At 49.5% G+C, this 23390-nt stretch overlaps 1 protein-coding gene and 1 pseudogene across 1 annotated transcript in view; one reads left to right on the forward strand and one right to left on the reverse strand.

The window, feature by feature from the left end:
- Positions 1-9303, reverse strand: part of LOC131481333 (zinc finger protein 331-like) — a 233183-nt gene extending 223880 nt beyond the window's left edge. The window contains exon 1 of the mRNA XM_058669753.1: positions 9155-9303. The gene's annotated coding sequence lies outside the window, so the exon portion shown is untranslated. The remainder of the gene's footprint in view (positions 1-9154) is intronic.
- Positions 9304-16906: 7603 nt separating this feature from the next.
- Positions 16907-17896, forward strand: LOC101527036 (transcription factor SOX-2-like; annotated as a pseudogene).
- The last annotated feature ends 5494 nt before the right edge of the window (positions 17897-23390 follow it).

The following is a 23390-nucleotide window of genomic DNA, read 5'->3' on the forward strand; positions in this document are numbered from 1 at the left end:
CATGGCCTGGGAAAGCAGAATAGGAGGAACCAAAGCCTTGGGACACTGCACCAACAGGGGAGTAGAAGAAAAGGCTCCTGGCTTTTCTTTTTCATTGTGGTCACTTGGAAAGGGAACCAGGGGGCAGAAAATCTTTTTCTCAGATATATAAAGAAGGAGAGACAGAGAATAAGGTCTTTTGTCTGCTGGTTCACTCCACAATTGACCACAGTGGCTGGAGCAGAGCTGATCTGAAGAGCCAATTTTTAGTGGCAAGTGAGATTCATGTAGAGGAGCAGAGACAGAGAGAGAGAGAAAAGAAAGAATCTTCCATCCACTGGTTCACTCCTCTGGCAGCTGCAATGGCCGAAGCTGAGCTGATCCAAAGTCAGCAGCCTGAAACTGCTTCCTGGTCTCCACATGGGTTCAAGATTGCAAGGCTTTGTGCCATCCTTGACTGCTTCCCAAGGCCATTAGCGGGGAAGTGGATGTGAAATCCAGCACCCAAAACATAAACCGACACCCATATGGAATTCTGGTACATGCAAGTACTTTAGCCACTAGGCTACCATGCTGGATCCTAAACAGTAATCTTGAAGAAAAATAAAAATGTTTTGAGGAAGCACACATGGGAATGGTCAACTATGAATTGGAGTCAAAGAGTGCACTGAATGCATTGGGGGAGAGCTCAGCTCCATCTGCCCACCCAGATAGAGACCAGAGAATTTTACACCAGCAGTTCTCAAAGTTTCCCTTACACTGAAAAAATAAATAAATAAATAAATCCTGACTTCTTTTCAGATTATCAAGACCTGACATGTGATTCTAACAGTTTTAGAAATTATAAAAACAAATGATGAAGAAAATATCACTCATTTTTCCTCCTCTCAGAAATTGTCCTGAAATTCTTTTGCCCTGGTTCAAGCTAATGCCTCCAACACTGCCATCCCACATCAGCACACTGATTTAAGTCCTGGTTGCTCCACTTCCTATTCCAACTCTGATAATGCTCCTGAGAAATGTCCCTGCACCCACGTAGGAGACCTGCATAAACCACCTGGTTCCTAGCTTTAGCCTAGCCTAACCACGACTATCCTGGTCAACCAGGGAGTAAAAGCAGCTGATGGAAGATCTCTTTCCCTCTGTTACCATGCCTTTCAAATCAATCAATCTGAAATGCCTTCAGTGGCGGATCCCTTGTTCCTTCTACTGTGGCCCCCAGGAGGGCACGTGTGCCTGACCACACGGCCTGAGACAGGCAGAAAGGAGTGTGCAGCTGGCCCTGGATCAAAACCCTGCACTGGGTCACAGCAGGCTGTGGGATGAAGTCAAGCAGGAAATGGCACCAGGAGTCCATCTTCCAAGCACCACCAGAGTAAGGGTGATGAGTCACCACATCCAGCCACGCAGAGAGGCAGCAAAGACAGGGGCCACAGATCAAGAACAAAGGACACTACACACAGGGAAGCTTGACCCACTTTTTAAGATTATAGCACTGATATTCAGGGACTGGGGTAGAGGGGAAGGGTGGGAGAGGGAGGGAAACAGCAGGACCCCTGGAATACTCGAGTCCCTGACCTGGTGGCAGGAGCAGGGGCTAGATGGAAGCAGGCTCTACCACTGGAAGAACCCAGTCCCCAACTTGGCCCTGGAAAGCGGGTGTGGTAGGGATGTGGGAGATGCATGGTAGGTGCAGGGCAAATAGACCTGGCTCTGGAGCTGCAGGCAGGCGAGCAACCTGATGCAGACACCATGTCACTGACAAGGCTTCCTGGTCCTGGAGCAGCAGGCAAGGTGGCTAGAGGATTACATGTTCAGGGACCCTGGCTGTGCCCCCAATCCTGGGGAAGATATAGTGGGTGCTGGGGGCTGATGGAGCTCCCACGGAACAGGTCTGGCCCTAGAGCAGAGGACTGGGCACCAGCTAAGCCCACCTGGCCCTGGAGTGGCTTACAGGTAGGCTGGGAATTTGGAGGGGGTGGGATGGGGGATTTATTGGTGTTAGTGAGCTGGCCTGGCCCTGAAGTGGATGGCTGGCAGTCGAGAGCAGAGGAGGCACCACCCAAATCAGCCTGGTTCTGGAACAGAGGCTGCAGTGGTGGACCAGGAAGGCTAGAGTCCCGCAGTCAACAGTGCAGCTAGCTTGTCCTCATAGCAATGGTGGAGTTGGCATGTTAGATGTGCGACTGGCACAGAGAAAAGTGGCAGGTTGGCTAGAGCCCAAACTCGCCTGTCCCTGGGGCAGCGAGAATGGAGGAAGCAATCAATGACTAGATTTGTAGGGGTGCCAGGGTTGGGGCCCTGGAGGAACATAGGATGGTGTTGAGTGCTGGGGGAACTTGGCTGGCTGAGTACGACTGGCTCTGGAGTGAATGTTAGGCAAACTGGGCCCGGGGATGCCATCCAAGCTGGCCTGGTTCCACAACAATGAGTAGGACAGCAGGGCTGTTGTGTTGGGTGTATGGAGATTATGGAAGAGCTACCATGATTCAGGAGCAGGTGGTAGAGCTCAGACAGGACGGGGGTGCAGGGGAACTGGCCAGGCCCTGGAAGGGCCTCATGGGGGCTTGCTAGATTCACTGGCAGGAGTGCTAGAGGAACAGTATACACAGGGAAAGCAGGGCTCACCATGGAGCTGCAGGCAGAGCATGGTGCCTGCAGGATGGGGGGTGCTTGCACACTCGCTGAGCTGACCTGTCCTGGCACTGGAGCAGTGGGCATGGTGGCAGGGCTGGCAGCCAGAAGCACAGGGTGCAAAGAAAGCAGTAGCATAATGTTCCTGGTTAGAAAGTGGCTGGTTGATCAATAACTGTAAGGAGAGGGTTGCTGGCTGAGCCAGCCTGGCCCTGGAGTTGTGGACGGGGTGGGCAGGACAGGCCAGACCTTCCAAACCCTGAAGGGTTTGATAAGCAGGCTGGGGCATGGAAGTTCCACCTGGGATCATCTGACCTGGCATTGGCAAGGCTGGGTGGCGCAGTGGGTATATTGTTGTACATGTTGCTCTGGCCAAGCTGCTCCATCAGTGGAGCAACAGGCAGAGCACCTGGAGAAGCCTGAGGGACGCGTGACAGGTGGGCTAGAAGCATAGGCTTTGCCAGCTCTGAAAGCTGTGTTTGCTGCAGCAGCCAAGGCGGGAATATAAGAGGTGCTGAGGGTCCAGGGAGAGTGAGCCTATTCCTGAGGAGCAAGATGGAGGACAGGGGTGGCAAGGTCCCTGGCAGAGCCAGTCTAGAGCTGACACCCTCCTGCAGTGTTACAGCTCACCCAATATGCACCCATTGTAAACATGGCAACCTCCTGTGGCTGTCCAACGCACCTGTTTCCTAAGGCTATATGACTCACTCTTTCCACAAAAATCTATCTAACTTTCACACTGATGCCACTCTTTGAAAGACAAAGAGCTGACCCATTCTGGCTGGTCTGTTTACCTGTGTCCTTCATAAACTTTGCTGTTTAGCAAACAGGCTGGAACCACAGGGTCGAGGGCAGAGAGGGACCATCCCTGGGCTGCACTTCTTGAAAAGGGGCTCAGGTTGCAGACATCCACCCTTCCCTGGTTTCTCTGCTCACATTCCATTACTGCCAGGCCTCACCTCTCCTGGAACTCTTGAAAGTACAAATTAGAAATACAAGGCATGCTGGAATTAGCATCTTCACTGCACACCCACACTGTGAACATAGGGTAAGGAATACAGACATACAGGGGACATGCAGAGGGGATTCCTGTCCTCAAAGACTGTCTGCAGGAATCTAGAGAACAAGCAGGTACTGGAGAGACAAAGAGTCAGAGTGCCAGAGCGATGGCAGCATGAGACTAAGAGAGCAAGCCCTCCCTATCAGGGGCCATTGTGGGGGCTTGTGAAGGGCATGGTTACACAACAATGCAATACCTCCCCCACTCAGGTTCCAGGTGATGATAGGAGAGTGTCAAAAATGGACACAAGGGTGGGCCCATGTGGTGGGGTGGGGTTTGGCTTCCAAGCTGGTGACCATGAACAAGCTACCTACAACACAACATTGGGGGAAGGAAGCCACATGTCTCACCTCTTTTTTCTATGCGTGTTAGCAGACATTACTGCCAACTGAGAATAAGTTTCTTTCTCTCTGTCCTTGGGGTGACTCATGTCAACCCCTCCCTGAGATGGTGCTGAATGGACACAATTTCCATCTTTTCCATGGGTGTTTCCTCCCTTGGAGCCCCTCCTGTTGCTAGGGCAGGCCACCTTCCTTCTGCTTCTTAAATAAACCCTGCTTTGCAAACTGGAGCTGTCTACATGAACATACTTTCATGAGACAGGAATAGTTTGTTGCAATGTTTCGTGTTGATTTCCCTACCACACTAGGCCACTTTGCCCTGCAGCAGCGGGAAGGCTATGGGGCAGGCAGGCTAGAAATGAGTGTTTTGGCGCTGAGCCCTCCTGGCCCTGGAGGAGCTTCCAGGCAGGTCACAGGTGTCAGAGACGACATTGGAGGGTCAGGTAAGACAGCAGAGTGGGTGTGTTGTTTGACTTGGGACTCAAGGTGTGCAGGCTGGGGTGCCGGGGTCACTGGCTAAAGGGGCTCAGCCCTGGAGTGGCTGGCAAGCACAATGCCTACTGAGGGAGGGGGATCACTGGCTGTGCCTGACTGGCTCTCGAGCTGCGGACAGTGGACAGTGTGGCAGTGCTCCTAGGCTAGAGGAGTGCTGGTGCTAGCTATCTGAGCCTGGCCCTGGATGGGTGTGTGGGGCAACTGAACACATGTTAGAAGCAGGCCCTTCTTTCTGCTCTCTTCCATACAATTCCATGAAATGGAGGACTACAGTGCCATAGGAGCAGGGACACCAGCCAGGATGACTTGGCTATGAAGCAAATGGCAGGCAGAGAGGGGGTGCACAGTGCACCCACTTCTCCAGCTTGTGCCTGGAATAGCAGCCAGTGGGCTCCTTGGGCTCTGGGCTTACTGTCATGACCCATTGGCTCTGGAATGCAGTGTGTGTACTAGGGCAGAAGGGGACACTGACCAAGCAGCATGTGCGGCTGTGCAGCCTGTGAGCTAGGGCTGAGGGGTGCACTGGCCTAGGCGGCTTGGGCGACATGGCCCAGGAGCTGACAAAGTGCATGCTCAGGACTGTGAAGTGCTGTCTGAACTGACCTGGCACTATATCAGCAGAAGAGGGCAATGGTAAGGTTGGGTTAGAAGTGTGTGGAGCACCAGTTGAGCCCACCTGACCTTGCAGTGGCTTACAGGCAAGCTGGGAATGGGGAGCGGTGTTAAGGGGAGCAGGGTTGTCAGGCTGGAGGCACAGGGGATGCCAGTTAAATGTGCAACAGTGGCCTATGAGCTACTTGGCAGGGCAAGCCAACCTTGCTCTGGAGTGGAAGGTGGTCAAGCAGCCTGTTGGGGGTGCCAAGTGACTGGCAGAACCCACCTGGTTTTACAGCAAAACGTGGAACTGTTAGGCAGGTGTGCTGGGGTCTTGGGAAGAGTGGGCCTGGCCCTGGAGCACTTCTAGACCGAGAGGTATAGGGGTCATCAGACTGGCCCTTTTGGCTCTGGAGCAGGTAGCAAGTGGGCAAAGGGAGCGGGGGCACCGTCCAAGCTGGCCAGGCCCTGGAGTGGCCATCCTGGGGCATGTTAGAGGTGCAAGATAGGAGGCAAGCACTGGCTGATTCTATCTGCTCTTGAGATACCTGCGGCAAGCAGGGTTAGGTGGGCTAGAGGTAAGGTGTCTCTCACCAAGCAAGCTTGTCCCTGCAACAGGGAACAAGGCAGGAGTGCTAGGGGAAGTGTAGTTGCTGGGGGGGGGGGGTGGTCTGTTATTGGAATGTATGCGGAGTGTGGTACATGAAGGCTGGGGTCCATGTACTCTGGCCCGGGCAGCCTGGCTTCACCCTAGACAAGAGGTCATTGTGTTGGGTGGGGTGGGGTGCAGGGGAGGCAGAGATCAGCCCAGGCTACCAGCATGGCAGTGACTGGTGGGCAAGAGGCTGTCTGAAAAAATAGGTGGCCTAATTGGCCTGGCCATCAAGCTGTGGACTGGGTGGGTGTGCTACAGCCTCACTGGGGATGTAGGCAGGGGATGGGCGCAGTCTAAAAACCTGGGACTGGATCCAGCTCCAGTAGATTGGCAGGGTGTGCTTGCCGAGGGGCAGGTTGCTGTGTCAAAGACGGCCTAGCCCTAGAGAGCCTGCAGAGTGACAGGGTGGGCTGAGAAGCAGCACAGGGGACACCGATAGAGCTCTCTTGGAGCAGGCAAGGGAGGCTGTGTGCAAGTAAGGCGCTGGCTGAGATCATCTGGCCCTGGGGCAGTGGGCTTATGGGAGGGGGCATAGCAGAGACTCACTGTGGGCCAGCATAGCCCAGCTGAACCTGGATTGGCAGCATGTGGTTTAGGGATGTTGGTGATATTGGCAGGACCTCATGAGCCTGGAATGGGAGGCGGGGCTGGCTGGCTATAGATGCACCTTGCAGTGGTTCAGCCATGAAGTGAGCAAACTAGAAACCAAAGCACGAGAACAGGACAGAGATTGAGCTCCTGGAAGCAGCCTGCTTACACTTCACAGGGAGACCCCACTTACCTGATCTTCCACCGTCCCAGGCTTGGGGGATCACTCTCACTGGGGACACAGTGCCCAAGGGGGTTCACTGCAGTGATGGAGGGAATCCTAAGCAGCCAGAAATGTAATAGTGAGGATCTGGGAACTTCACAGCCTGCAGTGTCTCCTCCAGCATCTTAGCTCTCCGATGCAACCACACATTCAAGATCAAGTAAACGCTGTGGCCTCTGTGATTTTCTTTTAACATCAGATGTGTTATATTTGCCTAATACCAATTTACTGCCAACAACTAATCACAACACAATTCCATTATTTCATCATCTGCAGTTAGCAGAGGCTTCAGGGTTAAGCTTGAACTCGACACACAAGTACAGGTTAATGTTAGTGGACAGCAGTGTTAGCTCTTTCAGGTCTTTTGCCCCCTTTAAGAAGCTCTCTAGGGGGTCTATGTCAGTATCTCTGCAGTTAAAATCCTCCTCTTGCATGGGCCGGGATCCCAAGTAGGTGCCGGTTTTAACCCCGACGACGCTGTTTCCAATTCAACTCCCTGCTTGTGGCCTGGGAAAGCAGTGGACAGCTAAAACCCTTGGGATTCTGCACCCATGCAGGAGGCACAGAAGAGGCTCTGGCTTCCTGTTATTTGATTGGTGCAGCTCAGGCCTTTGCAGTCACTTGGGGACTGAAACAATGAACAGAAGATCTTCTTCTCTGTCTTGCCTCCTCTCTGTGTATCTGCTTTCCAAGCAAAAATAAAATGGAATTTTAGAAAAGACTCTTATCCCAGACATTGAGCACAAATGATACTAGCTTTTTTTAAACCAGCCAAATACACTCACAATTTTTTACCCCTTCTACCACCAGAATTGGAAAATTGCAAATATTTGTAGGAATTGCACGACAACAGTCACAAATACACTCACAATTTGATAAGTGCTCTAGGCCACCAAAATTTTACCTTCACAAAAATCATTTGTTGGTACAAATTATCCTCTGACTAAACCAACTTGTGGCTGCAAAATGAAACTGCTGTGTATCCCAAGCTCACTACCCTAGGATTTACCTGGGCCTTTGCCAAGGTTTTACTCCCTAGGTAGCCAAGGCTGAGAGAACCCAGGGCACATCACATCAATCATTTCTCTAGATGACATTAATATGTCACCAAGGAATGGAGCTCTGGATGGATAAAGAGAATATTAATGCTCCAAGGGGTTAGTTATATGCAATAGATGGACCACGATAGATGCCCTCCAGTTTAGGGCATCAACTGCCACTCTGAATGGTAACCCCCAATCTACTGCTGTCTTTCAGAGGGACTGAGTGAGAAAGAGGATAAGATAGCCATGTTTGTTTGTTACAAGGTGTTTTGAAACTGAGGAAAACAAAAAGAATATATTGAGGAACCTGTTAATGTTTGAATGGAGAGTCAAAGTTGAGGAGTTCCTAACAGCTAATGTAGATTTTTCTTACTTACTGGCAGGCTTTTTCATCTAATCTTTCATTTCCCACATTCCTACAACAGCCACAAGACCAAAAATAAGTCAGGTTTTTCACACTGCTACCCAAGCCACTGTCTGCTGCCTCCCAGCCTGGCCAGTAGCTGCACACTGCATTTGCACGGAACTGAAACCCAGGCATTCTGATGGAGACACAGGAGTCCCAATGTCATCTTAACCACTGTCACACACACGCACACAGGGCAGGGATGCCTTCCTGTGCTGTGTCAGGTGGGCATTCACTGCTTTTCTCCCATGGCTATGGTTCACAACAAACAGTTCCTCTAAAGACCTAATTCTTATTTTGTGAGAGAGGGAAATAAAAAGACAACTTCTGGAATTGTATCTTGGAGGAAATAGTGACTCCTGTTGTGATTTTTCAGGGCAGAGAGCAGCACTTGGCATTGAGACAAGAGTTCTGGACATTCAGAGATTTATTCCCTGCCTTAATGCTCTCTGCTGAACCTGACTTATTCCCTCTACAACTCATGGGGATATTTAACCCCAATTGTGAGAATTTAAGGGAATGGGTGACAACATACCAGAAGCCATCAGGATAAATCAGTAGTGCTGCCTTCACAGCTCCTTTGGCAGGTTCTTCTAAAGAAGCCCCTTTGCATGAGTCCCCGTGCACTCCCTTGGCTTGTCTACAAGGTCGCTGTGCCACCCCAGGCCTCTGCCAAGCACAGCGCCAGCACCACATGCTGCCCCTCAACCTTGCAGCAAAACTCGGAGGAAAACAAGGCTGTTGGTTCTAACTGCTGGAGTCTGTGCTGCTCTGGTGTCAGCAACAAGAAAACTGCCCCAGACCCTTAGGAGGAGCTTCACTGAGGACTGAGCTGCGAGCTGGAGACGCTGTTGCCCAAATCAAGAAAACCGGGCCAATTAAAAAAGAAGTCGCATTGAGGTAGAAAATTAAAATAAAATAAAATAAAATAAAATAAAATAGAAAATAAAAAATGGAAATCATGCCCAACATGAAGGTCGAATTTTGCCGGGCACTCCCCCCTCCTCACCGCACAATGGGTTCAACTGGGAGGCCTAGTGTTCAAGGTCAGTGCTGCAGAGTGAGGACCCCAAGGTACCCCTCCTGGCCCCCGACCGCCCGCCCCAGGGCCTCAGGAGATGCTCTCACACACTCACCCTTCCCAGCTTCTCACGAGTCGGGGGTCCTGCAGAGGCTCCTGCGGGGAGGGAGCTCACAGGGCAGCACTGGCTCAGCCACCTGCGCCTCTCCACCAGCACAACCAGCAGCTTGGTTATGGCGGCGCCCAACAACAACCTCCTGCCTGCTGCCACAGGGCTACCTGGGCACGCGTGATTGGACTCCTCCCACGACTACACATGACGTCATAACACGTAGCCAATCACAATCACAAAGGACACACAGGTAGGATTCTAGAGGGAGGGGGAGTAGGGGCGGGGCTTCACTTCAAGCTGGAAGGGGCCTCCTCTCTTGCAGCTTGAGCCTTCCAACAGCAGGGGCCGCTGTCGCCTCTCGCATCAGTCCACCTCCTGGCCTCTCCTTCTTTCTCTGCTTCAGGATCCTGTTCAAGTCTGAAAACACGCAGAAATGTAGGACAAGAGTCTGCAATACACCTCACCGCATGTTCAATGCTTTCTGGAACTTTTCTTCTTTGTATTGCCAAGGTTTTTTTTCCATTAGTTCGTTTCACTTTTTGAAATACAGATTGCACATTCACAATAATGTGTAAGACACACCGAGAAGAGGGCTTGTCCAGATTCAATCTAGCAAAATAAAACTTGCACTGATAGATGTAATTCATATTATATCCATATTTTCTATTTTATGCATATATGTGTGCTTCTGTTACTCGGTTTCCAGAATTTGAGACTTTTGGTTTCTGTGTTAAAACATCTTTCTATGGGATATTAAATTTTTTTTTTTTTTTTGTAGAAATGTCAGAGATAGAGAGAGGAGGAGAGACGGTGAAGAAGGTCTTACATCCACTAATTCACTCCCCAAGCAGCTGCAACGGCCGGTGCAGCACCAGACTGAAGCCAGGAGCCCAGAGCCTCTTCCAGTACTCACGCAGAGCTGTAGGGTTTCAAGATTTTGGGCTGTGCTAAACTGTGCTCTGAGGCCACGACCTGGGAGCTGGATGGAAAATAGTGCTGCTAAGATTAGAATTGGTGACCAAATGAAATCCCGTCACGTATAAGGCAAGCACTTAGGCCACTAGGCTACTGCGCTGGAACCGTTTTAAAATAACTTCTAAGTATTACAGAACATCTCAAAATTTTTTCATAATTTATTCATTAAATTATACATTATGAAATTTATTCATTAATTACATTGTATTACGTGACAGAGTTGAAAATCTCATAGTCTTGTGACCGATTACAAGTTTTATCAAGGATGATGTTTATATCCCAGAAATGAATTATTTGCAGGACATTTCTTTCTTACTGACTTTTAATATTCTTTATTTTGATGTTAATTTATTTATTTATTGAAAGAGATATACATAGAGAAGGAGAGACAGAGAGATAAATCTTGATTCTGCTGGTTCCCTTCACAAGTGGATACAACAGCCAGAATTTAGTTCATCTGAAGTCAGGAGTCCCATTCAGGCATTGTATGTGTGTGCAGGGTCTGAAGGCTTGATACCATCCTCGACTGCTTTCCCAGGCCACAAGCAGAGAGCTGGATGGGAAGCGGAGCAACTACATATGAATGGTGCACACATGGGATCCCAGCACTTGCAAGCTAACACTTTAGCCACGGAGCCATTGTGCCAGACCCCTAATTTTTGCTAATTTTGTTAATAGATTGCCACAATTGCTAGTTTTCAGTATATAAAAACACTCCTATGAGGCTATAAATATATCCTCACCTATTGTGAGTACCTTTGGAAATTTTACTGGTGTTGGAAACCTGGAAGAAGTTCCTGGCTCCTGGGTTAGGATCAGCTCAGCTCTGGCCGTTGCAGCCACTTGAATGTTCCTTGTGCCTACAACTTAAGCCAGCTGCCTGTAAAGCAATATTATTTGCTCTGATCAATAATCAATATTTCCCTCCACCCTCTCCCATCTGTAAATCACACTGTGCTCCACCTACTTCCCACATCTCACTCCTTCCTTCACCCTCCTCTGTCTGAAGTTCCCTAGCTAGCTTTCCTCACTGAGAATCTGAGTGGCCACAACCACTTCTCCCCTCCTCCTCCCTCTTCCTCTGCTTGAAACTGCAGTTTTTCCAAGATTTAAGCATTTTCTTTTCTCTTTTGTATGCTTCAGCCACACGCAACCCTAATCCAGAGGGATGGGGTACAGGACAAGCTAAGTAACATCTACTTACAACAAAACAAAACAAAACAAAACAAAACAAAACAAAACAAAATGTTACTTGCTAAACCTGTTCACTAACTTGCTAGAACAGAGCCCTCCAAAAGTAATAAAAAAAAAAAAAAAGAAACAAAACAAAAAAAAGAAAAACAAGATTTCTACACCTTAAATTTTGATTTAGGCCCAGCGTGGAGGCCTAGCAGCTAAAGTCCTCAACTTGAAAGCATCGGGATCCTATATGGGCACCAGTTCTAATCCCGGCAGTCCTGCTTCCTATGCTGCTCCCTTCTTGTGGCCTGGGAAAGCAGTGGAGGATGATCAACCAAAGCCTTGGGACCCTGCATGTGCCTGGGAGACCTGGAGGAAGTTCCTGGATCCTGGCTTTGGCCTGGTGCAGCCCCGGCCGTTGTGGTCAGTTGGGGAGTGAACCATCAGATGGAAGATCTTCCTCTTTGTCCCTCCTCTTCTCTGCATAAATGACTTTGCTCTAAAAATAAAATAAATCTTTAAAAGTTATTTTTATTTAAGTGAGATAAATATTTTCTTTTGCTAATTATTATTATTTCATTTTATAACATGGTTTCATAATCTCAGGGATTCACCCAGTCCCTCCCCAAGGCCTCCCCCAAATTGAATTCCTCCACATTGTTACAGTAGTACAGTTCATATCCAGTCATGATTCCATCATTGCAGGCAATGTCCATGCAGAGAGTCCAGCATCAAATTGTCCAGATATATTCAACAGTTTCATTGGGTGACCCTCCTTGGTCCAAAACAGAGCTGGCAGAGTATCATCCCCGCCAATGAAAAGCCACTACACAACTTCAATAACAGGAAGAAACATGGAAATTCACAACATCATGGATTTAGTTATCATGGTATTGAGTGACCAATTTGTTAGAAACTGCAAATTCTTAACCACATCTTGTAACTACTCCATTGACATCTCAATTTTAGTATATACACAATCAGTTACTAAAAGCCTTAAAATGGTTATATGGTATGATTCAGCTGTCTCCTGTCTATTTTTATTTTTATAGTTGTCAGTAATGCCCGCGTCCCCGTGTACCCCGAGTTGAATGGAGGGACTAGGGTTACAAAGAAGACAACACACACTGGGTCACTCCTGCAAAGAGAATGCCACCTTTATTGAACTCTAGCCTGCCTTTTAATACTCTCTGGTTCCTCTCAGTATTTTTGCAATGTTCAAGAAGCTCCTAAGATCCCCCGGGGCATCTTGATAAAGGGGAAACAGGAACTTGTGGTTAAACCAGGAACTAAATGTATCAGGCCAAGATTGTGCTTCCTGTTATCCCTTGAAAAACAAGCTAAGCTGTGGAGTTAACCCTTGGGAGACCAGGCCCTACATATAGTTAGCAGCTTACCGTATTTAAGTGTGGTTTTTACTGAACTTCGCAAATGTTAGGATAGTCCAAACTGGCTTATAACTCTCATAAGTCATATGTTAACTATTGAGCAGCAGAGAAATTTTAGGAAGGGTGTGCAGAGAAAGCTTCAATGCCTTAGTGAGGAGTAACTGATCTTTATGTTCTACCTAATAAGGTATATGGAAGTCCATGCTGACTTTTTCCTAACTATTCTAAGCTTTCCTTATTGGTCTCTCTTTGTCTACCTGATCTAATTTTTTTTTGGATGGGAGGATTGTGGAGCAACCCTGATGGTCATTGCAAGAGAGGGTGGGGAGCCAAAGTTGGAACTAAGTAAGGACCAGAGAAAGCTCCTTTCCTGAGTCCCAGTGGAAGTTTACTGTTCTTCTGTTTCTGAGGACTGCTCAGGGCTCCTGGCTGTTATTCCAAAGACTTTAGATCCTGTGAGGAAGGAGCTTGGCTTCTTCCATCCAGTGTGGGAAATCTGATAGGGAATAGTTGGCCTCAGAGTTCTCGGCCTATGAGGGCATCCCAATTCCATGTGAGCTCCTTGGCAGTTGGGATATAGTCCTTGGTGCCCATACTGATACTTGTTGGTGATGTACCAGGAGTCTCTGGGTTAGGACACAAGCCTCCTCCTGTCTTCCTGTTCCACTCTGGGGTCCCCTCCTGCTCTGTGCATATGACTTCCTGTTAAGAGGCTGTCAGGTTCATTCTTGGACCCCACTGTATGTCTTTATACATTCTGCTAATGTCAAATGCAGACTCGAGTCTTGAGTCTGTAAATTACCTGTTACAATCTTGATAGATTATATTTAACTTCTTTCTCACACATTCTAAGAAGGTGCAAGATTTCTCAGCTCTCCTGAGATATTGTGGATTATCATAATGTATTAAAAGCATATCGAGCATTTCGGTTCTTTTATATATATATATATATAGAGAGAGAGAGAGAAAATTTTGAATATTTGAATTATGTGTTACAGTTTTATATACACTGGGATTTTCCCCCAAAGTCCCACCCCCAACAAATTTTCCCCATTTTACTACAGTGGTATAATCCTTCATGAGGAATTTTAATTCCATCAGTCTCTTACTTAAGTGAACCTGAACATTGCTGGAACAGACAAATGCAGAGAGTAACACATTCCATTGTCTACACTTGTCCAACCGTTTCATTGGGAATCCATCTTTCATCTAGATGCAGGGATAGATGTTGCATTATATCCACACATCTGGATATGGTAGACACCAATACCTCATCACGATACATTTCCATAATTGAGAAACCAAGAAACAAGGTCAACAACTAGATGAGCTAGAGCAACAGCATCAACAACAACAAAAAAATACAATTCCATGAAAAAGTGTTACCAGAAATGCCAGGTGGGTTCTTTCTTCAGCTTAGTATGGAAATAAAAAGCCGGGCATCTGTTGCAAACAGAAAAGTTCATTTGCGAAGGGACCAGGTGAGCAGGGAATGAGGGAAAGGGAAAGCACCTCTGAAAAGCCGGGAGGTGGGGTGCCTCTCAAAGGGGAGGGAGAGAAAGACACCAAAGGTTTGAGGAAGGGTCTTGGGATTTTATGCCTTCCTTGACCTCTCCTTGGTGGGCGGGGAAACCACAGGTAAGATGTTCCCCATTGTTGGTCTCTTAATTAATTATAAAATGGGTGGGTAATGCTGGTGCCACCCACCTGAAGGTGTGGCCAAGACCTCAGCAGGCTTGTTTGGGCTCAAAAGCACGCCACTGGTAATCAACACATGGGTGACAAGAAGGAGATACAAAAGTCTCTTGAGAAAAATGATGCCACCATATAGTCCATGAGCTAGCAATGAATTTGACAAAAGAAAAGAGAGTATTATTGCCAGGATCCCATGTGAGCACCAGGTCTAATCCCAGCAGCTCCACTTCCCGTTCAGCTCGCTGCTTGTGGCCTGGGAAAGCAGTCGAGGACAGCCCAAAACCTTGGGACCCTGCACCCGTGGGGTAGACCTGGAGGAAGTTCCTGGCTCCTGGCTCCAGATTGGCACAGCACCAGACATTGTGCTCACTTGGGGAGTGAATCATCCTAATGGAAGATCTTCCTCTCTCTCTTTCTCTCCTCCTCTCTTTATCTTTCCAATAAATATAAATAAATCTTAAAAAAAAGAGAGAGTATTTGGAATAAATAAAACTGAAATAAAAAACTTCAAAACACATGGGATGCAGCCAAAACAAACAAAACAAACACAGTATTGATTGGATTATTGAAGTTACACATTCCACACTGGTTTCCTTATATAAGAGAGAACATATGGTATTTGTTCTTTTGTAACTGACTCATTTTCACTGAGCATAATGGCTTCTAGTTGGGACCAGCTAGTTGTAAATAGTATAATTTCATTGTTCTTAATAGCTGAATAACATTCCATGGAGTAGATGTACCACAGTTTCTTTAACCACTCTTTGGATGTGCATCTAGATTGTTTCCATGTCTTTGCTATTGTAGCTTGTGCTACTGTAAATAGGATTACAGATCCCCTTCTCATATGCAGATTTCATTTCCGTTGGATATATTCCTAGCAGCAGGATAGCTGGGTTATGGCAGTTTTATTTGGAATTCTAGTCACAATGATTGTATTAGCCTACACTCCCACCAGCAGTGAAGGAGTGTGCCTTTCTCCCCACATCCAAACTACCTGGCAGAATTGGCCAGTCCCAGCCTGTCTTCACCTCCCGAGCTCCCCATGTGAACTCAAGCTCCCATTTGGCTGCTGCAAGGGCTGATCTGTGGCTGCCTTTGGATCTCTGGTTGTCCTTTGAATCCGGATCACAGCTCACCAGTGGCTGCTGGGTTTTCTGTTCCCTGAACACCTCTAAGCCATTGTCACCTCTTCTCTATATCCAGGGGTTTTCCAAGTACCTTCCTGCTGAATTCCTGGCCCCTACTTTTTCTGTAATCTGCTCTCTGTTCTTTACCCTATCTAATAATTTTCCATCATCTCAAACATGTATACACCCTTTGCTGACCAGCGAGATTTTCTAAATGTAAACTTAAAAATTCCTCGCCTTGGGCCCGGCGGCATAGCCTAGCAGCTAAAGTCCTTGCCTTGAATGCCCCGGGATCCCATATGGGCACCGGTTCTAATCCCGACAGCCCCACTTCCCATCCAACTCCCTGCTTGTGGCCTGGGAAAGCAGTCTAGGATGGCCCAAAGCTTTGGGACCCTGCACCCGCGTGGGAGACCCGGAAGAGGTTCCAGGTTCCTGGCATCGGATTGGCGCGCACCAGCCCATTGCGGCTCACTTGGGGAGTGAAACATCGGATGGAAGATCTTCCTTTCTGTCTCTCCTCCTCTCTGTATATCCGGCTTTCCAATAATAATAAAATCTTTAAAAAAAAAATTCCTAGCCTCTTGTGCCCTAAGAACAATGTTTGTGCCTGATTAAATACAACTCTTCTTTAAAGATTTAGTTTATTATTATTGCAAAGTGAGGTATACAGAAAGGAGAGACAGAGAGGAAGCTCTTCCATCCAATGATTCATTCCCAAAGTGACCACAAAGGATGGATGGGAAGCAGGACTCCCCGGATTAGAACCAGTGCTCGGATGGTTGTCTACTAACTTGTTCAAAAATGTTATGAGGAGTTGTAAAGGCAGAGAAGAGTGTTTGCAAAAGGGGGAAAGTAGTTTGCTGCCTCTTTAAGGACTGAGGGAACAAGAAGCAGAGAAAGGGAAAGGCAGAAAGAAGTTTGAGTCCGGGGCTTAAGCCTTTCCAAAAATAAAAAATCACAACAACAATAATAATAATAATCGCAGCTGGCAGCTGCGGCATCGGCCAGAGGTGTAGGGAAACACTGCTGTTCTGATCCCGATTCCAGTTCGCTTCTCTCTCTCTCTCATTCTCCGTGTGCCACCTCTGTCCCCTTTCTTCCTCCCCTCCCCAAATTGCTCTCCTCCACCTGGTCTCCTCTAACCCCGGGATCCCCAATTACCCCCGCTAGCCTCCCCTTCACCTCCTCCTCCTCCTGTGCCCCCCACTCCATTTCCCCGCCACGCCGAGGGTCTCCAGCCTCCACCGGGCCGGGCCCACGTGCACAGCGCCCGCATGGGCAACAGATGGAGACGGAGCTCAAGCAGCCGGGCACACAGCCCACTTTGCTGCGTGACAGCAGCAGTGGAAATGCCATGGCGGCGGTGGACGGCGGCAACCAAAAGGCCCATGAACGTCTTCATGGTGTGGTCCCGTGGGCAGCGTCACAAGATGACCCAGGAGAACCCCAAGATGCATAACTTTGACATCAACAAGCGCCTGGGCCCCGAGTGGAAACTTAGTCAGAGATGGCGAAGTGGCCGTTCATTGCCGAGGGCAAGCGGCTGCGGGCGCTGCGCAAGAAGGAACACAGAGATTATAATATGTGCCACGGCCAAAAACCAAGACGCTTGAGAAGAAGTATAATTACACGCAGCTGGTGGGCTGCTGGCTCCCGGTGGCAACATCATAGCCAGCTGGTTTGGGGTGGGCGCCGTCCTGGGCGTGGCCATGAACCAGCACATGGACAGCTATGCCCAAGTGAATGGCTGGAGCAATGGCAGCTGCAGCATGATGCAGGACCATCTGGGCTGCCCGCAGCACCTGGGCCTCAATGCACTTGGCGCGGCTCAGATGCAGCCCTTGCACCACTATGATGTGAGCACGCTGCGATACAACTCCATGACCAGCTCGCAGACCTACATGAACGGCTCTCCCACTTACAGCATGTCCTACTCGCAGCAGGTCATCCCCTGCTTGGCACTTGGCTCCTTGGACTAGGTGGTCAAGTCCACGGCCAGCTCCAGCCCCTCCGTGGTTACCTCTTCCTCCAACTCCAGGGAGCCCTGAAAGGCCGGGAACTTCCAGAAGAGGATCAGCACATACCTCCTCGGTGCCAAGGTACCAGAACCCGCCGCCCCCAGCAGACTGCACATGTCACGGCTCTACCAGAGCACCCCGGTGCCCGGCACGGCCATTAACGGCACACTGCCACCTCTCGCACATGTGAGGGGGGCTACGGGACAGCGGACTGGAGAACAACAGGTTGGAGGGGAGGCTGGGGATGATCGTGGGTTGGAGAGTAGGGGGAAAGATATTTTCATAGGAAAAGGAAACAAACAAACAAAAACCCGGGAAATGGGAGGGGTGCAAAAGTACAGTGAGAAGGAAGCATGACGAAAAAAACAAGCGCATGCAACACAAATCCTGACATGCTGACAAAGAACATTTCATTACTCATGGCAAATGACGGCTTCAGAGACCACCAATCCCTTCTACGCTCAACGCAAAACCTGTGCCCCGGACGAGAGAACTTTAGAAAAGATGTAGAGATGCTGAACTTCTTTTTTGGGGGGACTATTTTTGTACAGAGAAAAAACTGGCTCATGGGTAAAAGAAAATTGCACACATCTTTTTTTTTTTTTTAATTGAAAGTTGGATGTACAGAGAGGAGGAGAGACAGAGAGGAAGATCCTCCATCAAATGATTCACTCCCCAAGTGAGCACAATGGCTGGAGCTGAGCCAATATGAAGACTGGAGACAGGAGCTCTTCCTGGTCTCCCACGAGGGTGCAGGATCCCAAGGCTAAGCTGCACCTCTAAGCTTCTGGCTGCTTCAGGCCCAGGCCCACTCAGCCCAAGAAACCAACACACCTGCCCCACTGCTCCAACTTACTGCTGTAGAACCAGGTGGGCACTACCAGCCACCCGGCACCCCCAACAGGCTGCTCATAGACCAAGCTGCATGTGGGGCCTTGCCCTAACAAGAAGCTCATAGACCACCACTGCAAGGACTGGCCAGTTCAGCTGGCATCTCCTGTGCCCCCAGCCTGCCAGATGTCCATCCTGCTGATAATCCTTCCCCCCCTTGACCCTGTCCCATGTTCCCAGCTTGCTTGCAAGCCACTCAAGGGTCAGGTGGGCTCAACTGTTGCTCCACATGCCTCTAATCCAACCTCACCATTGCCCCCTACCACTAATCAAAGGCCAGGCCTGTTCAGACAGCATTCATGGCCCTGAGCATACACCCCATCTGCTCCTGGGCCACATCACCCAAGCCACCTAGGCCAGTGCACCCCTCAGCCCTAGCTCGAAGGTTGCTCAGCCCCACATGTGCTTGGTTGGTAATCCCACATACACCTAGTATGCACACCATGCATTTCAGAGCCAATGGGTCATGACAGTAAGCCCAGAGCCCAAGGAACCCACTGGCTGCTATTCCAGGAACAAGCTGGAAAAGCCAGTGCACTGTGCGCCCCTTCTCTGCCTGCCATCTGCTTCATAGCCAAGTCATCCTGGCCGGTGTCCCTGCTCCTACAGCCTGTAGTCCTTCATTTCAGGGCCAGGCTGAATTGCATGGATGGGAGGGAGGTGGCGAAGGGCTTCTTTAACATAACACCTTCCATTACCATACTTGCCCATCCATGGCCAGGCTCGGTTAGACAGCCTCGGCTCTGTCCCAAGAGCACTGCCATGCTGTCCACTGTCCGGAGCTTGAAAGCGAGTTGGGCATAGCCAATGATCCCACTCCCTTAGCAAGCAATGTGCTTGCCAGCCACTCCAGGGCTGGCCCCTTTTAGCTGGTAACCCTGCAATCCCAGCCTGCACACCTTGAGTCCTCTGCCATGCAACATGCCCACTCTGCCTCCTTACCTGACCCTCCAGTGTCATCTCCAACACACCTAGCCTATCTGGAGGCTCCTCCAGGGCCAGAAGGGATCGGCCCCACCACACTCATTTCTTGCCTGCCTGCCCGCCCCTATAGCCTTGCTGCTGCTGCAGGGCAAAGTGGGCTAGTGTGGTAGGAAAATCAACAAGAAACATTGCAACAACCTATTTCTTTTCTCATGTAATAATGTTCATGTGGACAACTCTAGCTTGCAAAGCAGGGTTTATTTAAGAAGCAGAAAGAAGGTGGCCTGCACTTCAGCAAGAGGGACTCCAAGGAAGGAAACACCCATGAAAAAGACAGAAATTGCATCCATTCAGCACCATCTTAGGGAGGGGTTGACATGAGTCACTCCAAGGGCAGAGAGAAGGAAACTTTTTCACAATGGGCAGCAATGTCTGCTGCATCAACCAGAAATAAAAAGTTGAAATCTGTGTCTTCCTTCTCCCAATGTTGTGGGCTAGGCAGGCAGTTCAGGGTCACCAGTTTTTGGAAGCCACACCCAATCCCACTACCTGGATGTTTCCTCCTGCCCACCTGGGATGCTCACCTATCTGGAACCTGAGAGGGGCAGGTATTGCATTGTTGTGTAACCACTCCCCTCACAAGCCCCCACAGTGGACTCTGATGGGTAGGGCTCACTCTCTTGGTCACATGCTTCCATTGCTCTGGCACTCTGACTCTTGGTCTCCCCAGTACCTGGTTGGACTTAGGTCTCCGGGTAGACCCTGAACATGGCCCGTGTATGTGTCTATTCCTCACAATCTCTTTACTGCTTGAGTGGGACAGGAATGATGCTAATTCTAAGATGCTTTGTATTTCTAATTTTTGTACTTTCTGGAGTTCTGGGAGAGGTGAGGCCTAGCAGTAACAAAATGTGGACAGAGAAGCCAGGGAATGGTGGATGTCTGCAGTCCAAGCACCTCTCTCTTCTTTTTTTCCCCTTGAATTTATTTTGTTTTTATCACAAAGTCAGATAGACAGAGAAGAGGAGAGACAGAGAAAGATCCTCTGTCTGATGATTCAAACCCAAGTGACCACAATGGCTGGTGCTGAACCAATCTGAAGGCAGGAGCCAGGAACTTTCTCCAGTCTCACATACGGGAGCAGGATCCCAAGGTTTTCTTAGGCCACAAGCAGGGAGTTGGATGGGAAGCAGGGATGCCGGGATTAGAACCGGTGTGCATATGGGATCCTGGCATGTTCAAGGCAAGGACTTTAGCTTCTAGGCCACCTAGCTGGGCTCCTATGCCTCTCTTCAACAAGTGCAGCCCAGGGCCGGGCCCCTTCTGTCCACAATCCTGTGGCCCCAGCCCTTTTGCTAAACAGCAAAGTTTATGAAGGAGTCAAGTAAACCGACCATCCAGCCTGGGTCAGCTCTCCCTTCCTTCAGAGAGTGACCTCAGTGTCAGAGTTAGATGGGTTTTTATGAAAAGAGTGGGTTGGCTGACCCCGCCTTAGGAACCAGGTGAGTTGGACAGTCACAGGAGGCTGCCATGTTTACAATGGGTGGACAATGGGTGGGCTATAGCCCTGCAGGAGGCTGTCAGCTCTAGGCTGGCTCTGACAGGAACCCTAACACTCCTGTCCTCCATCTTGCTCCTCTGGAATAGGCTCACTCTCTCTGGGTCCACAGCACATCTAGCATTTCCACCTTGGTTATTGCAGCAAACATAGCTTTCAGAGCAGGCAAAGCCTGTGCTTCTAGCAAGCCTGTCATGCCTCCCTCAGGCTTCTCCAGGCAATCTGCCTGCAGCTTGCTCTAGGGACAGACTGGCTTGGCCACAGTAACATGCCCCACAACACACTCACCACATCAACAAGCCTTGGCACTGCCAGGTCAGATGAACCCAGGAGACACTTTCCATGCCCCAGCCTGCTTGTCAAATCCAACAAACAAATCTGAGTCTCAAGATATAATTAATAAAAATAAAAGAAGAAGAAGAAGAAGAAGAAGAAGAAGAAGAAGAAGAAGAAGAAGAAGAAGAAGAAGAAGAAGAAGAAAAAGAAGAAGAAAAAGAAGAAGCTATTTTAGAACTTTCCGGAAAGTTGCCAATAACGCTGGGTAGTTCCATGCCAGTGCAAGAAGGGCCAACACAGAGCTTACTGGGTCACTTGGTGCTGTCCAGTCTGGATCTTTGTGATGTGCACATCTACAGCAGGGAAGAAATACAAGTAACTGTCTTCCCATCCATTCAAGCCCTTTGGATCAATATAAACAAATGATAAAGAAGATAGTATTCATTCTCCCACTACTCAGAAGTTGTGCTGAAATTATGGTGCCCTGGGTCAAATTTACATCTTCAAACTGCCATCCCTTATCAGAGCTCGGTTTGAGTCCTGGCTGCTCCATTTCTGATCCAACTCCCTGTTTATTGCACCTGGGAGACCTGGCTGAAGTACCTGGTCCCTAGCTTTAGCCTAGCCTAACCCTGAAAGATCTCTTTCCCTCTGTTACCATGTCCTTCAGATCAATCAATCTGCCATGCCTTCAGTGGGAGGTCCCTTGTTCCATGTACTGTGACCTACAGGAAGGTGCAGGTGCCCACCAGCATGGCCTGAGACAGGCAGAGAGGAGTGTGCAGCTGGCTCTGGGTCTAACCGTGTGCTGGGTCACAGCAGGCTGTGGGATGAAGTGACACAGGAAGTGGCACCAGGAGTCCATCTTGCAAGCACCAACAGAGTAAGGGGATGAGTCACCACATCCAGCCATGCATAGAGGCAGCAAAGGCAGGAACCACAGAGCAGAATCAGGAAACTACCCTGGGTCAGGTCCTGTCTCTCCCTGGATGGGATGCTGGAGTCTTCCAGAGGTAGGTCCTGGTTAGCCCTGGGTAGAAGGTTGGGGTCCTCCAGGGGTCGGTCCAGCTTCCCTGTGGGTTGTTTCCTGCCCCAGAAAGATTATCTGATGGGGGTGGGGAGGGCAGTGAGAAGGGAAAACGGCATCAAGGCCCCTGGAAGGTTCCAGCCCCTGACGCCAGGGGGTGGAAGCGTGGTCCATCCCTGGAAAAACTGAATCCCTGAGTCAGGGGCAATCAGGACTTACCCCTGAAAGACTACAGCACCCAACATGGAAGAAGCCAAGCGCCCAACCCCAGCCCCCAACCAAAAGAAAGCAGAATCCATCCCTGAAGTGCGAGGGACTGACTTCCCCTGGAAGACCTCAGCCACCATCCTTTGGGGGAAAGAAGATTCCCCACCAGGGAAGACCCTAGCCCCCAACCCATGGAAAATAGAGACACCTTTGAAAGACTCCAGCATCTGACCCCCAGGGGAAGCAGGACCTGCCTATAGAAAACCCCAGCGGCAGACCTAGTTGGGGAAAGCTCTAGGAACCCCTGGAATACGTCAGCCCCAATCCAAGAGAAATAGGACCTGCCCTTGGAGGACTGAATCAGGTTGGCTTGGAACAGCTGGTGGGGCAGTGGGATGGTCATGCTGGGTGTGTGTGGAGTGTTCGCGGGCCAAAAGGACCTGGCCATGGAGCAGTGGATACGCTGGTCGTGGCAGATGCACTGTGGGTGAGGGCAAGCAGACCCGGCTCCAGAGCAACAGTCCGGAGATTGACTTGATGCAGAATCCATATTGTTGGCCAAGCCTGCCTGATCCTAGAGCAGCTGTAGGGTGGTGGGAGGGCCGGTTAGAGGTGTGGGGACACTGGCCAAGCCCCCAGGCCCTGGATCTGATGGTATGAGTGGAAGAATTTATTCAAATATCCTACCCTGGACTCTGCACCATTACTTCTTGCTCAGAGCACAGAAAATTCGTGCCAGTCAGCCATCCACCAATCAGATGTAACCTGGCATTCTGCCTGAGAATTCCACCTCCAATCTTCCAGCCTCTTCCCTAAACCCGCCCACTCACAAATCAATAGGCATTCACCTGCAGTTGCCAATCCCCTGGGGTCTGCCCTCACTCCTTCCCAATCATCACCCCCCACACTTGGCAGACCAAAAGGCACCCAGGCACGGTTGTCTCTCTTCTTTGCTCTTCCTCTTCTTC

This window comes from Ochotona princeps, chromosome 10 (assembly GCF_030435755.1).
Source record: "Ochotona princeps isolate mOchPri1 chromosome 10, mOchPri1.hap1, whole genome shotgun sequence".
Lineage (NCBI taxonomy): Eukaryota > Metazoa > Chordata > Mammalia > Lagomorpha > Ochotonidae > Ochotona > Ochotona princeps.